Below are 24967 nucleotides of genomic sequence, written 5' to 3'. Positions count from 1 at the left end.
GAGCAGGAATGAGATTGAAAAGGGGAGAGAGCACAATGAAACAGGCACTCATAAATATTGTAATTGTCCAGAGGTGGGTGGCGGCAAGTTGACTGTGATTGATTGACACGGAACACTGTCTGACCCTTTAGATGGAAAGAACATCAGAGAGAGCGAGAGTTTGAATATGACAGAAGAGTTTTTGTTTAGGTTGTTTCTGACAGCAGTCAAGATATATGACATCTGTATCAAGATAAAACAGACTTTCTACTTCTCTCTGGAGTAAATGTGGATGAATTACTATATTTTTACTTTTAGTATTATTTTATAATTATATATTATACATTTTATTATAATGTTTAATATTATATACCATTCAAAAGTTTGGGATACGATTTTCTTTTATAAATAAATATTTTTATTTGACAAGGATGCATTAAAATTCATTCAAAAGTAAATGTAAAGACATTTATAATGTCATAAAATATTTCTATTTGAAATAAATGCTGTTGTTTTAAACGTTCTATTCATCGAAGGATCCTGTCTCCACAAAAATATTAAGCAGCACAACTTATTTCAACATTGATAAAAATAAGATATATTTCTTAAGCATCAAATCAGCATATTAGAATGATTTCTGAAGGATCATGTGACATTGAAGACTGGAGTAATGATGCTGAAAATTCAGTTTTGCATCACAGGAATAAATTACATTTTAGAATATAATTTTAAAATTTTCTGTTGTGATTATAATAATAATTTACATTATTAATAATTACAATTTACTGTATTTTTGATCAAATAAATGCAGCCTTAGTGAGCATAAGAGACTTTAAATAATCTTAACAACCCCAAAGTTTTGAATGATCGTATATATATATTTGAGATATATATAAATTTGAGACCAAAAATTATTCAGACTCTTTGACCTGACCATGTTTTGCTTAAATGTGGTTTGTGGTTTAAATTCTGGTTTGACTGTGTGTGTGTATATATATATATATATATATATATATATATATATATACACACACATATTTATCTCCAAATATGACAAAAACAAACAAACAAACAAGCAAAAAATAAACATCTAGACTACATATCTTTGCAATCCACAAAAAAAAAAAAAAAAAAAAAAAAAAAAAAAAAAAGACAAGATGCCGAGTTTTCATTTTTGGGCAAACTACTTTATTAGTTCAGTCTAAGCATACAGTCATACATTCCTAAGCACGCCCAGTCTAGTCTGAACCCTGATGTTACCTCCTTTCCATCATCTACCTTCTCTGTGTCCAAACTAAACCCCAAAACAATCCCTTTATGAGATCCTTTGGCACAGTCTTGGAGGTAATGAATGGCGCTGTCTGTGGACTTTGATTCAAGTCTGAATCCCTGTTGTGAATTGTTTGTGTCTGACCTCAGGTTATTTGTGACAGAGCTTTAGACCATGTGCGGGAAGAACCAGAAATGGAGACAGGAGGAAAGGTTGCTGTTCTCCCCAGTGACTGCAGCCTTAATTGGGATGACGGTTAGAGTGTCGGCCCCTATGTGTTGGATGGAGAGCTTCAGGCTTGAGTGAACAGGTGAGTGAGTTTAATCTCAGCTCAGAGCCTGGAGAAATGCGACCTCACTCTTCTGAAAGATGATTGGCACTTTAATGTGCTCCAAGCATAGTTTTGGAATGGTTATATATATATATATATATATTTTTTTTTTTTTCAGTTAAAAATGCATCTATTGTGTTTTCAGCTTTCTTTCACTTTCTTTCTATGTCCCACTCTGAATGAAATGTTTGTTTTTTCTTCGATGGATAGGAAAAAATGGATTAGCTATAGAGGATTCCGGATTTTCATTATAGATAGACATTTCTTTTTTACATACAAAAGTCCAACCATATCTAACATATAGTGACAGGAATGGAGTTAGAAAAAAGAAGAGAGATTGGGTACAAAAAAAAAAATGATTGCATACACAGAGAAGCAGTTATTCTCGAGAGATGAGACTGAGCTGCCTCGCTGCCTACTGGGACAACAACTCAAATAGCGTTCCATGTAGGAGACTTTGATGTTAGCATTTTGCTAAGCTAACTACCAGCCTGTCAGATACATAGTGGGGCACCTTTATGACACTAATATGCTTAAATATATCACACAAATGGTCCATTTTTAATAAGATTAAACTATTTTTATGTTTTGGAATGAATTCTGCTATTGCTGTCTTTAAAAAGGATTCATGCTGTTTTATAATTTGGCAAAAAGAAGATATCTTAGGAGGCAGCATAATTAAATCGGCCTACATTTTGGACAGCCCATGATGCCTTAAAATGCTGCCTATGTGTGTTGCTCACTAGGCTTTGGAACAGAGTTTCTCTGTAGAGAAGCACACCATGGGATTCTTGCATAGATCTGGGAAATCGTTTGAGTTATGCCTTCCAAATTGACTTTCCAAGCAATTAACATGTATGTTTAATATTGGTGCTCATGTGCAATTCTCTTTGCGCTCCAAGCTCATTTGTGTCTCCTGTCGTCAGCAGTAGCATTTCTCCTGTGATTTTAATTAAAGGGATCTGATCTACAATCAGTCCCAGCCCTCATAGTGTGGCGTGAATGAGAGAAGATCACAAATGACATCAGACTAATTGGATGGATATTTTAAAAAACAAAATAGTGATACGCTTCCACCCTGTATGACTGAATGATTAGCATCAGGGCTCTTAAATTTTCATGCCACGACTCTGAAACCATGAAGCTCTGTGCTGTATAAATCTCTGATGGGATGCCAGCTCACATTATTTAATACGCCTCTAATGAATCCCATATATCTTTAGCCAAGCTCCCAGACACACCCTCTGCTTATGTCTTACAACGGGAGTCTCTGCCTGCTTGTGTTGTGCATGTTTACATTGCGTCCCTTAGATTAAGATCCATTTTTCCTAATTAGGGTTTTTCTAATGATTATTAATAGCTGCTTGTGGAGAAGCAGGTTTTTAAGGCAAACTTTTACAATGTTAATTAACAGCGAGGTAGAAATGAACTCTTATACAGGAAAAATTAACATTCGCCATTCACCAAATATTAGAAAAATTAGGGGGAAAATTACTTTTCTAAAAGCCTTTCTGTATAATGCATTGTAAAAGTATTCATAATGTACATTATAATTATATCTATGCATTATAATATTTGCACATTCCTTGTAACATCTGAAATTGGTTGTTTGTCTTGTGTTTTAATGAATTATACTTTCTAAAAGTGTAACAATTAATAGATAAGTATTATAATGTATTATAACTGTGGTTACAATTATTCATGAGACCATACCATGCATTATAAGGTACAATGCAAGTTTCAAAAAAGATTGAATCCAATATTTGGTGATAAAATAGCGTAATGAGCAATTTACAAGCAATTTTTAAAAGGCCGGTCATTTTTGACTGGGAACACCAAAGGTGTTACAGGGTTGTCAACACAGCATAAGTTAAATTGGGTTAAATTAAATTAAATTAAATTAAATTAAATTAAATTAAATTAAATTAAATTAAATTAAATTAAATTAAATTAAATTAAATTAAATTAAATTAAATTAAATTAAATTAAATTAAATTAAAGTAAATGTTCATGGCTGATAAGAAATATTTGTGGCAGGTGTGACAAAAAAATATTAGGTCATTTCTGATGTCCAAAAGTTTGTCTGATATGGAAGCAATCAATGTTTTGCTGCATAAAAGGCAAAGCAATACGCATCTAAAAAGATACTGAACTGAAATGTAACATAAATTTTTAGGCATCAAGACTAGTTTATATAGCCATTTTAGAAATTGCTTAATTATATAAATTACTCTTTTTTTCTTATTTAATTTAATTTAATTTCTAATAAGAAATACTTGTGGATGGTGAGGCAAACAAATACATTTTTGACCCTTTTTACATTGTATAAAGAGTTCATTCTCATCTCTAATTGGCTGTGTACGCTGTGTTTGGACAATCACGACCAATTAGAAACAGCACTTTGTTCATCTTTGAGAATAATTCCAGCTCTCACAGCTTATCTCCTTCCGCCTTGAACATTTACATTCAGATGAAGTGAGTGCTCAAGATTGGTTGTTTGTAGATGAGGCCAAGATGCTGGATCAGATTATTTCAGTAGCTGCAGTATTGCCTGTTCCAGATGACTAAAACAGAAATCTTTAGCAGAGCTCATGGAGGAGGAAAGCAGCCTCATGGGCACACCAAGGTTTTGTTATCGCTCTAATCATTGGAAAGGTGTCAGCAATGTCTTTCAGCAGTGATGGCTGTGATCACTGATTTACCATCTTAAATGAACCCCAGTGAATTTTTTTAGAAGATTTGTTTTTAGTCGTCGATTCCTCTTTTGGCAGAACAGATTTGTGGCCGATTAGTGACTAATTCTTATTTTACCTTTGGTCTCTCTCCAAATACTGAATAGGACCTATTTAGTGACAGTCTTATTCCCAAGTACAGTACAAACTGTCTCACAAGCACAAAGAAACATTCATATCATTCCAGAAACCCGCATGAGCACTGCTGCAGCACAACCGATGGGCTGTCATGATTTCAAGCCAAGTCCCTTATGCTCCTCTTGAGATGTTAGAGGTTCTTTAAAAAGACTTGTCTCGGTTAAAGATACTGTGCTACAATTACTCAAGGTCTACTCCGAGGACACTCCTGGGATATTTTTGTGTGAATAGAGGATAGTAGCTGTATTTAGCTAGTTAAATAGATACTATTGGAGATCAATTTGAATTGCAGTTTGATTTTTTTTCTCTCTTCTGTTTTGTTTGTTCACCTTGCTTGTTAAAGTCTACAATGAAAACAAGATCAATAGATCCACATCAGTCTGCCGAGTAGATTTGGGTTTTTGAATGAGTCTTTGTTGTTTCCACTTCACAAATCTAATTTTCTAATCAGTTTTGCAAAAGAGCAGCACCAGATTGTGCGCTTGCTCATGTCTGTACTGTACATACATTTATTCTGTTTTATCTCATGGCAAATACATCTGTTTCATCTGTCAGAGTCTCGTACCTTGTACATTGTGCACATCAAAATGTGTTTCTGAAGTCCAAAAATTTGGCTGATATGGAAGCGATATTGTATTTCTGCATAAAAGGCATACTAAATTGAAATGTAATGAAAATTTAAAGCATCTAGACTTCCAGACTAAAACTAGTTTATTCAGCCATTTTAGAAATTGCTCAATTATAAATAAATTACTTTTTTCTTCTTATCCACATGCACCACATTCTTCTTATCCATTTTCTTCAGTCAATTTGACTTGAAATCACTCAACACAGAGACTATATTCAAACTTTATTTTGAAGATAATTTCAGACTTACAACCCCTTTTCTCTTTTTGATTTGTTGCACAGCAATTTTATTATCCTGCTCTGATCTGTAATATAATAATTTTATAATAGTGAATATATATTGATTTGCTGCTCAAGACACGTCTCTGTTACGTATGAGACGTTACATCAGAACTGAATTCACGAATTGGGATCTCACCTGAGATATGTAGCGTCTCCATTCTCCCTTTACGTAACAGAGACGTTCCCTTTCAGTCAGTGACATTCAACGTTACGTGGGGATTGGGATCCCTACCAAAGCACCACTATTGCTGCCCCTTCCAGCACTCCGTGTAAGCCACCTGATCCCCGCGCACCTTTTGGCACGAAAGATGGGACAGTGCTATACGCAGAGAAGGCCAATGACTGCTGTTCCCTCTGACCCATACAGTAAGACTGGATAACACTGGGAAAGGAGGAAAGGAAAGGAAATGAACGCTATGGAGACCACATCTTATCGTTAGGGAGGTGTCAAGTGGAAGTTACACACATGGACTGGCCATTAGACAGTGCTACGTAAGGAAGGTCTCTGTGGTAGATTCAGCCGAGTTAGGGTGAAATCAATACCAAGCACAGCAGAAGAGCAGAGTCTGCTTTAGGGAAAGACATGGGCTCACCAACAGGGGAGCCAAACCCTGGAAAAATACACATATGGGATCGCCTAGCACATGGGTCAACCACTGGCAGTACTTGTACGAGTGTTAGGCCTGGCATTGGACGTCTCCTCTGGGGGGAGGAGCAATGCGGTCACCATCTCTCAAGAGGTGCTCCCTTCATCTCTGGGCCGCCGCTTGCTCTTACACTTGACGGGTTTGGCAGGGGATGAGATGGGCTGTGCCTCTTTCCTGCGGCTGGCTCCACGCTGTGGCCTAGATGGAGGCTGCTGCTGAGGCCATGCTGGGGGGTGCCCTCAGTGACGAGCAGGCCGGGGGACTGCAGCCGGTGGCAGGGTGGAAGCAGCAGTGGGCCACTGGGGCAGGATGTGTTTTATTGCCTTGTCTGCTTCTGTGCGGCCAAGAACTGCTGGGCGAAGTTCTCGACTGCATCGCCAAAGAGGCTTGCCTGGGAGATCGTAGAGTCGAGAAAATGGTATTTTTTCGGTCTCCCTCATATCTGCCAGGTTCAGCCAGAAATGGCATTGGGGGGATCAGTTTTGGGCAGAAAAAGGTGCCTTCCATGATCTCTTCATGCACCTCCGGGAAGAAAAGCACTGGGAAGATACCGATCATCCAGCCCTGAGCGTTCAGGACACGGTGGAGCACTCAAGCCTGACTTTCTCAGTGGCCCAGGAAAGCAAGGCTATCAGCTCTGGGTCAGACTCGACTAACACTGCTCTTCCCGAAGGGGGCAACGCAGCCAGGTCTTCATCCCTGGAGTACTCTAACCCACCCTCCGATGCAGCGATCGACATCTGATCCTCTCCCGGATCCCCGAATGAAACGCTTGGTCCCCAATGGGAAGGACCAGCAAACTCATCCGGAAGCTCCACAGCTTGCAAGAGGAGTGGGGGGCCCACCAATATTGGCTCGGCAGGTAAGTCCCCACTGTGATCCTCAGGTCACCCTGGCTATTCACCGAAGTAGCCCTTTTCTGATGACCAAAAGAGGAACTAGATCGGGGTACAGGTGAGGGGACTCCACCTCGTCTGAGGTAATCGAGTCTCGACCGCAGCACCGAGATGGTCATCTTTCCGCAGTGGGTACATGACTCATCCATGAAAGCCACCTTTTAGCGTGCTTTATGCCCAGACACGTGAGGCAGCTACTATGACTGTCAGAGGGGGCCAGGTAATGACCGCGTCCATAAACACATGGGTGGAATGACATCTTCAAAAAGACGCAATGTCACACCCGTGCTTGCTCTTTTAGGGAAGTAAGCTGGTGCAAGTGCTCGGCTCCAGAGAGAAAAGCTGAATGTGCGATTTCACGCGTTCTTCCTTATATACCCGCTTATACCACACAGTTGTCCATTGGCTCGTTTAGTTTACACTCGAAGGTGATTGGGCTCTCAGGAGAGATCCCAATCCATCAGTTCAGTTCTGATGTAACGACAAACATGACTGACTGAGAGGGAACATTTCTTCTTATTATCAATGTAAACAGAACTGACCCCCAAACTTTTGAGTCAGTTTATATATTGATGGATTCCCTGTTAGAAGACTAATTACAGAGACAGATGCATTCATCCCTTTTACGGTTACTGGATTCTAGCCTTGTGCTCATTAGTTCATGTTAGTGCACATTCACAGATTAAATGCAGCTTCGACATACCTGAAACATACCTAAAACTTTGCATTATTCCTTTGCTACTTTTCAAGCAATTGTATTTCCTTCTGGAAATGCAAATGTAGTTTTTCAGGTCAGAGCTATCTTAGCCAATAGTTTAATTTTGGGTCAACTTCCTCTCTCTTATCTCTGTCTCACACTCATCCCTTTTGATAACATTCAGCAAAGAAATATTTCTATCTTATAAAGCAGCCTGCTCTGAAGTCAAGTCAGCACAGCACAACAAAGAAGACAACAGCTTTCTTTTGGCTGCAGACTGAGAAAGCCAGTCCTCTCAAAGCTGGATAATCCAAACCGATAGCCTCAGATTCCCTTTATCTACTCAACTTTAATACTGCCATGAATAAGAGGCCAGACACAGACACACTTTGACCTGATGGAGAGGACAGACTCCAACACATGGCACCAACTATGCTTTCAAGTGGTACTGTCACTTTTGATGTACTCCTCCACTTCCTATGTCACTTTTAGTTTTGGCTTCCTTTTCCACAGCACTCTAATCATCTAACTGTAATTATATGTTAATTGATATCTTGTTGATATGTGCATCTGGAAATGCCTCCGTCTAATGCGGAAATACAGTAATGGGTCCTTGCAGCTCTCCAAGAGATGGAAATGACCCCCGCACATTCTGCCTATTTCAGAATGCCCATCTTTTACAGCCCACTTTCACGCTAATGGGAAAGATAAGGCCTTTTCCCCCCGAACAATCATCACAGCTTCTGGCTCTATCAGCGGTCTAGTTGTGTAATATACTCCTCCTGTGAAGGGATGGCCCTCCCTATGGGCCTGCAGATCAAAGCCTCTTCAGCCCTGATGGCATAATTGGAGAAAAATAGACGTGGAGGTAACAGAGCAAAGATTTGACATTGGCAGGTTCCATTAGCAAAATCAAATCTCCTGTGCACAGCCTGCACATATCACAGATGGATTACTTGGTTACCTTTTTTAATTCATGATGTGCCTGATTATGTGATATTACTCTCTAGGTGTCATGTCTAAGTCTGGAATTAGATCTACAGCTGATGGGCTGAATAAAAAGCGGATTATGAAATATCTCTCGGCAGTCGTGACAAAGGCATGATTCGATGAGTCATTTTAATGATGAAAAACAAACAAACAAAAAAAGCCTGATCAACAGTTGATACTGAATTGAAAGAAGGCCTGTCAAAAAAAGGTTGAAAGTAACTATATGGATTATTAGTTGGAGGCCAGTAACATATTGTAAAGCCTCACAACTTTGCATTATGCAGTTACACCAATATGGACCCAATATATATTTTTATGCAGAAATGTATAGCTGTCTTTCCAAAATCAGTCATGCTGGGTTTGAGCCATGCTGTATAATCAATGAATGTAAAAAATGGAGTTTGCTTATGTCCAAGGTGCTTTGCATTGTTAATGCATCTGTGAAAAGGAAAACTAGTCTGCCGCGTTCATCAGAAGCTTTTTAAATAGCCAAAATCTTCGGATTCAGATTTTTCTGTTTCATCTGATGAAGTAATGTTAAAAAAAATATATATATACATTTAAGTTCTGTAATTGGTAATAAATTATAAATAACTAGGCAATTTGCAATTTAGGCCTGACTACCAATGATACTGTTTTAAATGGCTATAATTACACATTTTATCTCCAGAAATTGAATAATAATAATAATCAGTTTTATAGAGGCACCAGTATCAGTATTGGCACTGGCGATAGCCTTCGTTCATACTTAGTGAAAAGATGCCATTAAAATATTTAAAATCTTAAATATTTAAAATGCTGTATGTTGTTTCTACATTAATTTGGAGATACAATGTGAAAATATATACATTTTAATGTTAAGAATGATTAATTACAGAAACCTGTGAATTTTTTTAAGCGACTATCCTTATTTATTTATTCAGGATTTTACAGCATGAAATACGCCAGCCTATAATTTTTCTGCAAGTAGTTGTTATAGACAGTGGCATAGTGCCAGCAGTCTGCAAGTTCGTGGACCCTCTCGGTAGAGACTGCCTGTCCGCTACGCCACCGGTTATAGATTAGTCACATGGCATTTATGGCTGTGGTGATTGGCTCAAAATAGACGAATGAGAAAGCTAGCATATAGCTTTCCCTGGGTACCTTAGACCTCCTTGGTATGTATGGCCCAGATTGCCCCTTTTGCCAAAGAGACTCTTAAAATCCGAGCAGTGTGCCCAGTGACTGATGTTTTAAAACTTTCCTATTTCAGAGTCTTTTCAGCTCAGTGGAGCATTCTGAGTTCATTTTGTTTCTCAAAGTAATGCAAGATGTGCGCTAACGTGAAGCATTAGCACAGGAGCCATTAGCAGGAATGAAGAGATGCTCTTACACTCGTTAACACTAGTCAAAGTGTGTAACATTTAGCACTCTTATTTGCTTTTAGTGATAATAACACTCAGAAACACACACCTGCGTACACATACACATATTCAGTAAGGGGTATTACAAGGCACAATTTGAATAAAGAAGAGAAAGCAATATTCATAATCAAATCACCCTCCTATGGGTTTGTTTTTTTTGTTTTTTTTATTTGTTGATTTAATAATAAAAATGCTGAGAAAGATTTGACTTCCTTCTCTGGCTCTCTCTGTGATCCCATTGGCTCCCTGCTCTGGGTGCAAGAGGTTTATTGCTTGGTTGCTTGAGGCAGTCAGAGCCACTTTGAAACAATAATGTCAGCATGGATAATGAGCAGCACTTCTGATTGGCTTATTATTTAATCAGATAGTCTAGTTAGGCAGATATTTGCTTGTTACCATAAATTACCATAAAGACCTGGAGGATTTAAAGCAGAAAGGAAAGGGTATCTGTGAGTCATGTTTTGACTTTGTAGAGACGAGATGTCCCTACAAGGACAGTAAGACCTTTTGGATACTACTGGATAAAAAACGGCTTAATAAACATGTTAAATAATGTGGTAATGACAATCTGAAAATGATTTGTGTGATGGTTAGGTTTGGGGGTGGTATTATGGTGATAGAAATTTATTTATTTTTTTTTCATTTTTGTACATGTATGTGTGTGAGCGTGCGTGCGTGCGTGGACGGGTGAACTGATAAACTAGCTCTAGGCCTGTGCTGTTATCAATGTGCTGTGCGACCATGCAGTTCATCCCATTAGCTTTCTCTGGATAAGAACTTTGGAACTTGCAGCTATTAAAGTTATTAAGGAGAAAGTAGTTAGCTTTTGTTTTTTTGTGTTGGAACAAATTTTTTTAATTTAAGCCCTTTTTGGATGTTACTAGTTTTCCCAGAGGAGATCAGGTAATTTTGCATTCAGCACTTTCTTTTTCCAATGGTAATTGTTTAATCAGTCACTTGGTGAATATGATGACATGCAGCAGCTGTATATATTTTTTCTTTATGTAGTCATATAAAAAATAATAATAATAATAATAATAATAATAATAATAAATAAAAAAAATTATAAAATTAGCAAAAATCTAACCTTTCATTGGAGGAAAAGAACTGAAAATGAAAAAAAAAAAAAAAAAAAAAAATCACATTATGAAGTAAATGTTTTTCTCCAAAACACATTGGCCACAATTATTGGCACCCTTTTATTCAATACTTTTTGCAACCTCTTTTTGCCAAGATAACAGCTCTGAGTCGTCTTCTATAATGCCTGATGAGTTTGGAGAACACCTGACACGAGATCAGAGACCATTCCTTCATACAGAATCTCTCCAGATCCTTCAGATTCCCAGCTCCATGCTGGTGCTTCTTCTCTTCAGTTCACTCCACTCATTTTCTTCAGGGTTCAGGTCAGGGGACTGGGATGGCCATGGCAGAAGCATCATTTTGTGCTCACTGACAAATTTTTGTGTTGGTTTTGATGGTTGATTTGGATCATTGTCCTGATGGAAGATCCAACCATGGCCCATTATTAGATTTCTAGCAGAAGCAGTCAGGTTTTGATTTTTTATCTGTTGGTATTTGATAGAATCCATGATACCATGTATCTGAACAAGATGTCCAGGACCTCCAGCAGAAAAATAGGCCCACAACATTAAAGATTCAGTGGTATTTAACCATGGGCATGGGGTACTTTTTATCCATGTGTGCACCAAACCCATCTGGTGGGTTTGCTGCCAAAAAGCTCTTTTTTTAGTTTCATCTGACCATGAAGTTCCAGTCTTGTCTGACAACTGAATATGCTGGAGATTATTTCTGGATGAGAGCAGAGGATTTTTCTTGAAACCCTCCCAAACAACTTGTGGGGATGTAGGTGCTGTTTGATAATTTTTTTAGGCTTTCTGAGACTCAAGACTCAACTAATCTCTGCAATTCTCCAGCTGTGATCCTTGGAGAGTCTTTGGCCACTCAAACTTTCCTCCTCGCCGCGCATTAGGACGATTTAGACACACGTCCTCTCCCACGCAGATTTGTAACATCTTTAGTTGATTGGAACTTCTTAATTATTGCCCTGATGATGGAAATGGGGATTTTCAATGCTTTAGCTATTTTCTTACAGTCTCTTTCTATTTTGTGAAGCTCAACAATCTTTTGCTGCACATCAGAACTATTTTCTTTGATTTTACTCATTGTGATGAATGATTAAGGGAATTTGGCCTTTGTTTCCTCATGTTTATACTCATGTGGAACAGGAAGTCATGGCTGGACAATTTCATGTTCATGATCACATTGTGTGCTAAAAAAAAAAAAAAAAAAATGTAAATATGAATGGGAATATACTTCAGAGACATTTTTCTCATAAAACAATCTAAGGGTTGCCAATAATTATGGCCAACATTTATTTCATAATGTGATTTTCCCCCCACTTTCAATCCTTTTCCTTCAGTGAAAGGTTAGATTTTTGCTAATTTTATGAATTAAAGATCCAAAGGATAAACAATGCAGATTTACTTTTATAGTCATCTTTGATCATATTTACCAAGGGTGCCAATAATTCTGACCACAACTGCATATACTGAATGTATATAGATACGTTATACATACATACATATTAGATGAGTCTGTAAGATCTTGTAATGTATTTGAAATAAAAATGACAAATGTATGTCTCTTATGTTCACCAAGGCTGCATTTATTTGATCAAAATCATAGGGAAGACAGCAATACTCTGAAAAATGATTACAATCTAAATGAACTGTTTTGTATCGCAATATATTTTAAAATGTAATATGTTCCTGTGATGGCAAATCTGAATTTCCAGCAGTCTTCAGTGTCATATGATCCTACTAAAATCATTCTAATGATTGGAGAAATCCTAATGCCATCTGAATCACTATTTGAAATCACAGACATCCGCTGTTAATAACTGTAAATGAAACAGCATGTGGAAAACTAATATCATCTGAATAGTGCTTTAAATTTCCCTACACCATTTAATTTAGCAAATAAATGATTTATTTGGTTGACTTTAAAGTGGTGATTCATTAGCCACAGAAAGGCTTAAAGCACACAGGCTGTGTTGATGTGTGTTTGTTGTTAGTGATTAACAGAATCTCCTCTAAAAGCATCTAATCGGTGATTTCTTCTGCTGGTGGGAGTGATTAATATGGACAGAGGTTTTTAGGTTTCTCAGAAGCTCAGGCAGGGATCAAACTCACCACTGATAACAGATATATCCAATCAGATCTCTCCATCTGGGTTTCAGCTACAGATTTGCAAGTGTTGATGTTTTGACCGTCCAGTCACTTATCAGGCCTTTAATTACTCCATCCCCCTGATAATGAGCTTCTCGTTTGCAGCTCGGGTGGAGGGAAAATGATGTCTCAGCACCTGGCATGGATGCTGAAGGTCAGAATGGGCAAGGTTTTTTTTTGTTTTGTTTTTTGGCAGGTGAGGCCCAGAGAGTTGTGGATGTGCTGAGACGGTGTCTGTCTGTAATTACCTAAATGATGTGTATTAATAAATAGCTGTTTCAGTAGCTCATAGAGAAGCATGGATGGGTTATAATCCAGGATCAAAAACATTTATTATGTTTTGTCAGAAGCAAAACAAGATGACAGATGCTGATTTTATTGTTTTTTTCCACATGACATCCCATCCACTTGTTCAGAGATTTTCTGATATGCATTTGTGTGTGTTCACCCCTCATTAATTTCTCTTCATTTCAAGAAGACTGAAAGAAAAATCACTGGAATCATAGACACAGTCCCAGGATAGACTCTCTTGCTCTCTCTCTCTCTCTCTCTCTCTCTCTCTCTCTCTCTCTCTCTCTCTCTCTCTCTCTCTCTCTCTCTATTGTGTTCAAACCCACCAGGCCGGGCGGATTACACAAAGACCAGAACTAACACCAGAACCTGTGACATTCGCTTCTGTAAGTGGTGCACTGTCAGCATTATGGACACAAATGTATTCCATCTGAGACTGACATTAGCATTCCCACTGTGTGTCTGGAATGGGAGATTAATCCCCAGGTAATCTGCCAGAGAAAAGGGATAAAACAGTTTTCAGCGCAGGGAGGTGTGCAGAAGCGCCAGCTCTATTGTTGTGCTAGGTGTCCAATATTGCTGGTTTTAATGCAGTGGGGATTTTGCATGGCCTGGGACTTTTACAAAGACTGCAGGAAGTCATGAGCTGATTCGGCTGTAGCAACAGACACCACACTTTATATCAAGTCCATTGTGTGTCATTGTAAAGAATTCTTTACACACCTATAGGTAAGAACTGCAAATGGACATTCATATGTGGGTGACCAGACCTCCCAATAACATATGGACTGTTGCAGTTTTATCAGCAATGTCCCTTGGAGTTGAAGTCGAAATGGCATTTTACCGATAATGAACTTACTTTGTAAGAAATCAGCAGAAGTCCACAGATTCATTTATGAAGCCACAGACTGTCTCATATTATGTGACATAGATGAAAGAATGTGTACACAAACACAGCAAAACATTTTAAATAGGCCAATTACCAGTGCTTTAGACAGACGTGCATTTTCCTGTGTCGGTCTCATTTAGAATTTGTAAGCGTCCTTCCTGTTCTATCTTTTCTGTGTTTGCAGTGTCTGGTTTACCGAGAACTAGAAATGAACATTAATGAAGTTGTGCGTGTCATCAGGGGAGAAAAGGGCATCTTTCTGTCTCCTAGTGTATCTGGTCGTCTCTCAGCATATAGGTCGTTAAGTTTATTTGAAGTTGGATGGCTGCTGTACAAAATGTTGCTATCTGTTCTGTTTTTAAGGGAAAGTTACTTTTAAAAGTAATGCATTACAATATTGCGTTACTCCCTGAAAAAGTAAATAACTGCATTACTTAGTTACTTTTTATGGAAGGCAATGCGTTACATTACTTTTGCATTACTTTTTCTCACCTGGGCTGGGCTTTGAAATGGTGAAAGTGAAATGAATAAGCTTCAGGCTGATCACAAATGTGATGTTTTTCTAAAGTAATTTTTGCTTAGTATGGTTGAATTGGATCATCAAAGGTCAGCAGCAAAGACATTGGTTAATAAAGTGAGACTAAATACATAAATTATATTTGTTTAATTTAACGTTGTAATATTATACACATTTATCCTCATAAACCACATATACCATTACACGGCCAAAAGGTCCTCACTTTCTCAGTTTGTCCTCACTCCGATGGTCTAAAACTCAAAATGATCCTCACAAAGATAGCCGTACAGGTAGTACAAAGTAAATATATCTATATATCTTTTTTGAATAAAAGTTTGGAACAATATGAGGGTGAGTAAGTAATGCAATTATCATTCTTGGGCAAAGTATCCCTTTAATGTACAGCTAAATTTTAACAAGCTTAGGATTGCCCCCTCCCTCATTTCTTCTTTCTGCTGCCCAATTGTCTTTCTCTATTTCTGTCTAAAATGGATTATTTTTTCATCTTAGCTGCTTTCAGGAGGGAATTTACATCAATTAATCCTAATCTAGCTGAAACTGAGAGAGAAGGATCAGAATGGTTGGAGGGTAAAACTCTTAGAGGCTTGAGTCAGTGCAGCCCACAAAACATCTCCACAGCAGGCATCAGCAATGTAATTAAAATGTTACAGGAACAAGAGGAGTCCTTGAACCTCCGTATTGCAGTCCTCTTGTTGCCATGGCACTTTCAGTGTGCAGAATGATTTTACAGAACATTCCAGAGAGTGAAAAAGAGCTCTAGAAGTCCTTGTTTTTTTCAACCAGAGAGAAAGAGAGAGAGAGAGAGAGAGAGAGAGAGAGAGAGAGAGAGAAAGAAAGAAAGAGAGCACATTGTGTCCATGAGCAGCAGTTAAGGGCACTTATAAACTCATTGTGTGCTTTTTTCCCATGTTCTGAAAAGCCATAACATTCCTATATTGGCATAAATTTGCTATATAATAATGTTGCCAAATAATTATTATAGAATGGATAGTGCCATCTTTAAAATATAATTGAATGATACGCATTCAAAGCTGAACTGCACACCTGTCACATCAGCTGAATTCTATATTATGCTGAGTTACTAAATAGCCTAGAGTCGCAGTTATGAACTATTACTGTATTTATGCTTACAATGAAGAGAGAAAAACAAAACAATTGCCAAAGGGGTAAGCAAAATAAACTTTGTTCATTATATCCTCAATTTTACACAATTTTGCTGCAAGTGACAAGCCTGAAACTACCCTTCATCTATTCCAGAAGAGGTAAAAACAATGTGTCCTGTGAGTCCTAGAGATAACAGATCACAGTGATGTGTGTCAGGTCCCTACTACAATCACAGCAACATTTACAAAAGTTCCCAGAGCAAGCAGGAACCCAATGTTCTTTCTATTTCTGTTCTGATAAGTAAGAGACAGATTTAAGCTTGTGCAAATCATTGGGCAAATGCATCTAATCTGCTGTTTTTTAGATTTCAGTGTAAACATTGCCGTGGACCTAAAAATAAAAAATGGAAAGTTAACAATTTTAAACGTCTGATCACTTATGAAAGTTGGCACGAAATAAAAAATTCACCCTATCTATTATCTAACTGGGAGAGAGAGGGGGACGGGATCGGAAAAGGTCCACAAGCCTAGACTTGAACTCAGGCCGCCTGAAGCGTAAATGACGTCAGAGCACTACCCACGAGGCTACTGGCTCCGACTTAATTTATTATTATTTTTTTTATTATTTGACTTCATTTTGAGTTGTCATAACTGGAAGTACTAATAACTGGAGCTTCTGATGAAAACGACAGTCATCTTTCTGGTGACTTATGCAGGACTTCTCTAATCATTTATTCCACTTAAACCCGCCCAAGCTCACCTTCATCTCCCTCCATTTTTGAGTGCAATGGCCACATCTCAAAATCCATTCAACAACTGATGGATAGAGCCAAGTCCCTGCCGTAATTTTTTTCTGTAAGGTAATCCGTTATACTTGAATGTATGTCACGACTTTAACTCTAAAATCAATGCAACAATTGATAAAATTGCACTTGTGAAGATCAGGAAAATCACTGTCAAGCATACCATGAAGAAACATAACAGTTGTGCAATACATCAAAAGAAAATGCAGGGAAGTCAAACGTATGTGATGGAAAACAAAGCTACAAATCTATTCAACACCTACAATATGAGACTTCACACTGCCAGACAGACCTTCTTTTCAGATATTATTAACAACACAGCTGAATTGAGAGGAAATTGATCTAATTGGAAAATCGGTCCAGTTGCTTATGCTCTTTTCTCGCTCTCTCTCTCTATTTCTTTCTTTCTTTTTTTTTTTCTTTTTTCTTTTTTTTTTTTTTACTGTTTTTGGCTGTTAGAGTTTGGCAGTGCATGTTGAGGTTGTTAATTGTAAGTGAAGACCGTATGTTCCTTGGCCTCATCTCATCTTCTTCTTCTTCATTACTGTTACTTCATTTGCCTGACTTCCTGGCCCAACACTGTAAATTCTTAAACGTATTTGTGTATGTGTGTCTTTCTCTGAGCAGAGATAGGAGGTAGAACCTAGCCTGATCTAAAGGCCCGAGAGAGCGCAGCAGAACAGAACAGTGCAGATCGGGTAATGAGATATATATGTTTATGTCAGTCATTTTGACTGGCGTGTGCAAGAGTACAAAAGAGAAGACAGGAGGGAAATAGAGAGAGGACTGCTATGTATGTGAGATGACTGATGCATGGAGGTAGTGTAGGTGAGGAGAGGTCATGTTTGTTTGATGTTGGCCCTTTGTTTTTCTGCTGTTGCCATCTTGTCTGCCTTTCTGTTTTGTGTCCGTTTTCAGTTACAATCCCTTTGTACTTGAAAGGATGTGGTCATCCAGGATGACCAATGCTTTTCATGATGCCTGTTGTTGTTGGTTTCTGTAGCTGAATACAAGATTTTAGAACATTCTAAAACTATTGTTCACATGCAGCCAATCAGACAGCAAGTTTATTTGTCTGGTTTTGTAGTACCCCGTAGTGACTTTATTAATACATCGTCATGCTCTTATTGTGCATGACTCATCAGTGCACATGATTTTTTTTTTCCTTCATATTCTTTCTTCAACAAGTTGGCTTGTTTAGCATTAGACCATAAAATCTCACCAACCCCAATCTTTTAAAAGGTAGTGTAGGTAACTTTATATTTTAGGGTCCATTGCAATAGAAATAGTCATGTTTGGGGGTCCTTGGCATCAAAAATGGCACACCTACTGTTGGCTACTCATGTAGATTCCTTTCAAAAGTCTTGCCAATAGTTTACAAAATAATGCTGGTTAACATTAATGTAATACAGGTTATGGCAAAAATAGTATAAGACACATTTGCCTTAACACTGAGATGAACCTGACCTTCAGTTGAAATGGTTTGAGAGTGCCTTTTCATATTTACTGCTAGGGCTGCCCTCAACTACCCTCGATTAGTAGTCGCTCATTTTAAGCATTAGTCGAGTAATCGCACCTTTATTAATAAATCATATAAATCATAATAAAGAGCCTTTAATGCCTACATAGCCTATTCAGCGTTCAAGCGCATGCATAAAGTTTGCCACATCACACCAGATGAAGTAATGATTATGAATGTGTTGGGGAAAAACAGCAAGGAGACTGCTTTAACATTTTAATAATTGAGTGTTTCTGTATTTTTGGCTGCATTGATGAAGTTGACGATGCTGACTTGTCATCTCCACAGTAGTGGACACACATATTTGTTTTCCATTTCAATTGGTTCATTTAAAAGTAGACATTTCGCTTTCTATAGATATATTTTTCATGTCTGTGAGGCAGGTTTACATGGAGTTTCGGTTCTTTTTTTTTCTTTTTTTTTTGGCACGCATGAGCTCACAGAGGAAGACGGCAGAAATCGCACCCTGTTTGCTTTCATTATTTTACAAAAGCACAACGTTTTGTTGTTATTGTGAGTGCACACAAATAAAAATAGACTATAGGTTCAAAAGATGTATTACTCTTATCTGTATGACCAAAAATGATGGCGTATTTTAAGTGCAAGCGATCGCTCCATGTTAGCTGTCATGCAGTAAGTGCACTACTATTCAACTTTCACACTCTGCACAAACACTTGAATAGCCCACATTTTTATAGGTTATCGTTAAAGTGAGCGGCCATTTAAAGTTACTACTACTTACATGTTTCATATGATCAATGCCATATTTGAGGTCGATGAATGAGCGTTTGGATGTCCAGCCCCATGTAATGTATTTACCATTTAGACCAGCTGTTAATGATCTAATGCTCAGTCGACTATTAGGGGGCAGCCCTATTTACTGCAAATGTTTAGTTAAAACTATTTGGTTAGATCATTACTAGTTCCACAGTAACTAGTATTGTGTGTCCTGTAGTTGCTCTAAGGTGTGGCCACATCTTTGAATGGTCGAATGCAGTCATCTCAATAGGAATCCATGTGATCACGAATTTCATGTGAAATGAAAAGTTCCCCATGCAGATATCGGATTCAAATTTACCATGTTTAGCAATATAAAGCTGCTACAAAAATAGTGAAAATATCATCATATTAATAATTGTCTATCACCTGTGACCATTCATTTGAGAGCTTTTATATAAGATAAGGCCAGAAAAAGTTTTCCTATCAGCAAGATAGCAGTTTTCAGTATACATTCAGAATTTTTCTCAGGTTCTCTGTAAAGTGACAGTCACATTAGCAAAACTTTTGCGAAATTTTGCAGGCAAAGTCGGTTCATTGTCCATTATCAATAGTATGTGATGCATGAGGCACCGCTTACTCAGAGGTCACTTTTAAACCAAGCAGCTTTACTTGCGCGGTACATTATACTTGACTGTATTTTCCTTTTTGAAGTGATTTCAATCATATTTCAAGCAATTCAAAACCATAATGGTGGACAATGCACATCTGATGTGTCTTAGCTGAAGGAAATAAGCTTTTATTTATCTGCGTTAATATATCAGCCAAATTTTCGTATCGAGCCGATAATGATAACATTAAAAAATGAACATATATCGGCCAATACCGATATGGTGGCCGATATATCATGCATTCCTAACAAAAAAAGTTCTATTTTTGGTCGGTGTAAAGGCCCTTTCACACCAAAAGTGAAATGAATAAGCCTCAGGCTGAAGGAAATGCAAATTCACACCTGCACAGTAGAGGGCGCAAACCTTTCAGCTGTGCTGCCATTGCGGATTAAAGAAGAATAGGACACAGGAGAAGAAAGTTCAGCACTCTTATTTCTAAATCTAATCTAAAGTCATTTTTGCTTATTAGTATGTTTGAATTAGATCATTGAAGGTCAGCAGCAAAGACATTGGTTAATAAAGTGAGATTAAAAACAAAGTATGTTTGTGTAATTTAATATAGTTCATTATTACAGGTTAGCGTTAAATTCTGAGATTGTAATTTCTCTGTGTTTATTCATTTTGAGGAATACTGAATGTATTCATGCAAGTGAGATGAGTAAGCTAGATGAGTAGGCTAGAACTACAATAACCATCATTTTTATTTTTATTTCTCTCATTGGGACAAGAGAGCTGTTATTCAATAAATGTTAAAGTAACTTATTTGAAAAAGATGTTTTGTTGTAAATTGAAAAAGTAATGCATTAGTTTACTAGTTACTTGAGAAAAGTAATCTGATTACTTAACTCAAGTTACTTGTAATGCGTTACCCCCAACACTGGGAATAACATGTTGATATTATTATAATATATCCATTATCCTGGCAAATACAGGTTAAAAAAACCCATTAACTTAAATAAACCCAATCAGAACTTGGTACATTATTTTAGCTAAAGGTTGATAATAAGCCATAGACCTTTCAGATATCTCAAGTTAATATTTGAGAGCCATAGAGTGTGTAATCCTCTGCATATTAGCAAAAATCCACTCATTTTGAAGAATTACCATTTGAAAGACCTTTGTCCACAATAATAAAAATGACTGTCTGTGATGCATGCTATATGAGAAGACGCCGGTCAGAGGGGAATGATGACTGTGTCGTCTCATTAGCAGCAGTGGCCCACGGCAAAAGAACTCATTACAATTTACTCCCTTAATAAGGCGCAGTACAACTTAATCAAATGCTGCAAATCCAATAGACCAATTAAGTCCAAAATGAAGCAATTGATTTATAAATTTCCTGCTGAAATCAATACTTCAGCGCTAAATGCGAATATGTGCTGTTTGACAAAAAACGCTCGAACCAATGAGTTCATTTACTGACGACAGGCACAATGTTATTTGTTGTCTCAAGGCTATGGCACTGAAATTATGAGCGCACAAACAAAAGAGACCTAATGCAATTCGGTTGAAATGGGCATTTCCGTGCCAATGCAGGCGTTTAATTGTCGCTTAAATGTTCGCTGAACCAGTCACCGCACAACATAATGCTGTTTTGAAATTATTTGTGTACTTAGTGTACTGAGTTGCAGTATGGAAGTTTATTGCATTGTAAAGCATTTTATTACCTGTTTGAGGAGACACTTTGAGCTAAATAAATTGAAAAAAGGAGCGCTTTACAGCGCATATCAAAAGCTGCACACGCATTCTTAAATAATGGCTTCTGCTCTGTACCAACAAAGGCACATGCAAATGTCCCCACACGCATCTACACAAAAATAATGCTCCTCGATATCTGCCAAACACATACACTCATTGATGACACGCTACACTAATTTAGACACGAATAATGGCCTAACGTTGTATCTCCGCTGCAAGGAGGCGCATACGGGGCTCACATGCTCAGGAGGGTTCAATTATTACTTGGTGTAATGATGATGCATGCCATGTTTCGGAACTCAGAACAACACGCACACACATTGCTGAAGGATGGAGAAGCCCCTCTCCTAATGCAGTACAAAGAGTGAGCACACTTTCCAGCTAATTTCTGCCTGGTGTACAATAACACCATTTATCAACCTGACTAAGATTAGTTACTTCTCACTCCAGTCCCTGTTTATGATAATTAAATCAATGTGTGTGTAACTGAAGCTTACACAGGACTCTTACAGGAGTTAAACGAGGTCGTGCATTGGCAACCAAATCCGATTCTCCAAAATGACAAGAGAACATCTTCAAAAATGTTTTTTAGAAACCAAATAAAATAGATGTGTACAATAAACAACATTTTTATAATATAGTTATGAAGTTACAAAAATAGTGAAAATATCATCATATTAATAATTGTCTATCACCTGTGACCATTCATTTGAGAGCTTTTATATAAGATAAGGCCAGAAAAAGTTTTCCTATCAGCAAGATAGCAGTTTTCAGTATGCACTCAGAATGGTGGACAGTGCGCAATGATTGAAATCACTTCAAAAAGGAAAATACAGTCAAGTATAATGTACCGCGCAAGTCTGTCATATAGACTACATAATATTATAATAAAAACATAATTGTGTGCTTGGGATATGGCTTTTAATGGGGAGACTTTTGTTTTTGTAATCAGGCTCTCAAAAATTATATAAAGATTTTTATTTAGATTTATTGGCAGATATATCGGTTATCGGTTTTCAAATATAATTATACAATTATCGGTTATCGGTATCGGCCAAAATTTTCATATCGGTGCATCCCTATTTTTTTGTTATTAAAAAACGAACAAGCAAGCCCAGCCCAGGTGAGAAAAAGTAACTCAAAAGTAACGCATTACTTTTCATAAAAAGTAACTAAGTAACGCAATTAGCTACTTTTATACGGAGTAACTCAATATCGTAATGCATTACTTTTAAAAGTAACTTTATTTCTCTAAAGGCTTGAGGGACAAGATGTGACATTAAGGTTATTTACTGCATGTCAGTTAAGTGTCTATTAATGAGCTTGGGGTGGGGAATGGACCCCAAATGACGGGCCTGCCATCCCATAAGCACGTAATCGATGGCGCCAAAGGCCTTAAGAGTAGACAAACTCCTTGCCATGAGGAACAGGCCCTGTTTGAGTAACTAATGAGATGTTCTTGTGAAAAGACCGAGAGATGCTCAAAAGAGACACTTGTAGCTGGTTAAGGCCATGTAAGTGTGCTTATAAACCTGTGCATTCTGTTTACATGCTTTTCTGACAGCCTTCAGTTTTGTCTTGATATCTAACCGTCTCTTGCTGATGCATAAAACATGAGCGAATGCCAGATTTGATGGAGGTGGAAAAGGCCAGTTAATTATTTCCATATCAAAGTTGATCCTGAAGCTCCCTGGCCCTCAAGTGTTTTCACGGTGCTCTCTTCTCCTCTTATCGTTCTCATTCACACACCTGTGGAGGGTCTGGCTGCCACTCTGGGGGCAGACAGAGTGAGAATGATCAGAGGAGATAACCTTTAAATCCAGCCAAGCAGAGAGGGAACGTTTCCCCGGAACCCAGCCAGAGACTGGCGGCCATTGGCAGGCTGCCGCACTGTGGTGATGCCCGAGCTCTGCTTAGGCCGACTGATGGGCTCCAGGCCAAGTCTGCAGACCCGAGTGGGACGGCATTAACTCTGCAGAACTCATGCTGTGGGTTGTATAAGGATGTTGGTGAAAAATCGAAACCATCAAGTGGTATTATGGCCATTAGTGGTACTGCAACAATAAACATCCTCGAACAGCAGTTAAGAGCGCAATAGCAATAAATAAACCTGAATTGGACTCCTGAGGTACATTCTGTGGTTGTAGCTTAGCATACTTAGCAACTGACTATACTTTAAGCAGGTTATATTTTCAGTCTCTGAACTAAACCCTTTAATGGAGCCATTGTCATGTGGAACACTGCTTTGCAAGTTCATTTCTGAAATGGACTTTCATGGCCTATGTTGTGTTATTCTGTAAATGTCCCGAACATTGGCACATTTGAAGGGAACTTCAGTAAATATTCATATCATAAAGCTTTTTGCTTATTTACAAGGCACTTTTACTGTCTCACTCATGTTTATTTGTGAAAGACAGAATATCTTTGGATCTTTTTTTATTCAATATGTGAGACACATCACACCTCCTTCATTTCTGGCTGGAAAGACTGACCATAGGTCTGGTCTACAGCATATGTTGTTTTTTGCATGCCTGTGTGCTGATTTTTAATGATTGTGATCATTTCAAATTACATAAAGATTAATATAATTAAATTTTAGCACAGTCGGTCTGTCAGATGGAGATTTGGTATGTTCAGACGTTGTGTGGGATTCAGAGATGATGTACGTGAGAAATTTAATGTCACACTCACCGATGGCTCTGCTGTGGCTTCGAGCAGAATTTATTTAGAGGTCCAACACGCACTCACACACTTAAACACTTTATGAGCAGTAAAATTTTGGGAAATATGGAAAATAGAGGAATGACAGAAGAAAAACGGTTGGGTTAAATGCTTGCCCAATGTGCTGGGCAGTTATTTTAACCCAGCCATTGTTTAAAAATTACTATATGGCTGGCTTAAAATGAACCCAAAATAGGTTGGAAATTAAAAATCAGACACATAATTACTAGAGGCAACAATAATATTCAAAAGGTGAACATTTATTAATAAGCAATTTAATAAATGTTTATTGTTTAATTATTATTCATTAAACATATTAATAAATGTTAATTTCCAACATATTTTAGATTCATGTTAACCAAGCATGTTAATTTTTAAACAATATTTAAATAAAACTACACAGCAGGTTGGGCAAACATTTAACTCAACAAGAAAGGACCTATTAAAGCAATCAAAAGTGACAGTAAAGACACTTATAATGTTAAAAAGATTCTTGAAAAAAAAAAGTATCACGGTTTACACAAAAATATTAAGCAGCACAGCTGTTTTAACATGGATTGAATAAGATGACGCAAGAACTTTCACTTTTGAGTGAACTATCTCTTTAAGGCCAGGTAGCTTAAAACTCAAACTGGATAACTGTTTTGCAATGTCTACTCAGCAGTAACTGGATCAGAAAATGTTTCTAATCTTAGACTATTCCTATTTTCCTGAAAAATCAATTGCCCTGTCTATGACATTCGATTTCAGCTGACCAAATAAGTAATAAAAATCAGC

At 37.6% G+C, this 24967-nt stretch overlaps 1 long non-coding RNA gene across 12 annotated transcripts in view; it reads left to right on the top strand.

The window, feature by feature from the left end:
* Window positions 1-24967, top strand: part of LOC127511490 (uncharacterized) — a 226293-nt gene that overhangs the window by 68477 nt on the left and 132849 nt on the right. For 11 of the 12 annotated variants that reach the window (XR_007930031.1, XR_007930041.1, XR_007930030.1 and 8 more), the window contains one exon: window positions 1399-1559. This is a non-coding gene — a long non-coding RNA (uncharacterized LOC127511490). The remainder of the gene's footprint in view (window positions 1-1398; window positions 1560-24967) is intronic. The other variant, XR_007930036.1, reaches the window with a different exon arrangement.

This window comes from Ctenopharyngodon idella, chromosome 4 (assembly GCF_019924925.1).
Source record: "Ctenopharyngodon idella isolate HZGC_01 chromosome 4, HZGC01, whole genome shotgun sequence".
In the NCBI taxonomy this organism is placed as follows: Eukaryota; Metazoa; Chordata; class Actinopteri; order Cypriniformes; family Xenocyprididae; genus Ctenopharyngodon; species Ctenopharyngodon idella.
This window is presented reverse-complemented; position numbering and strand designations above follow the sequence as displayed.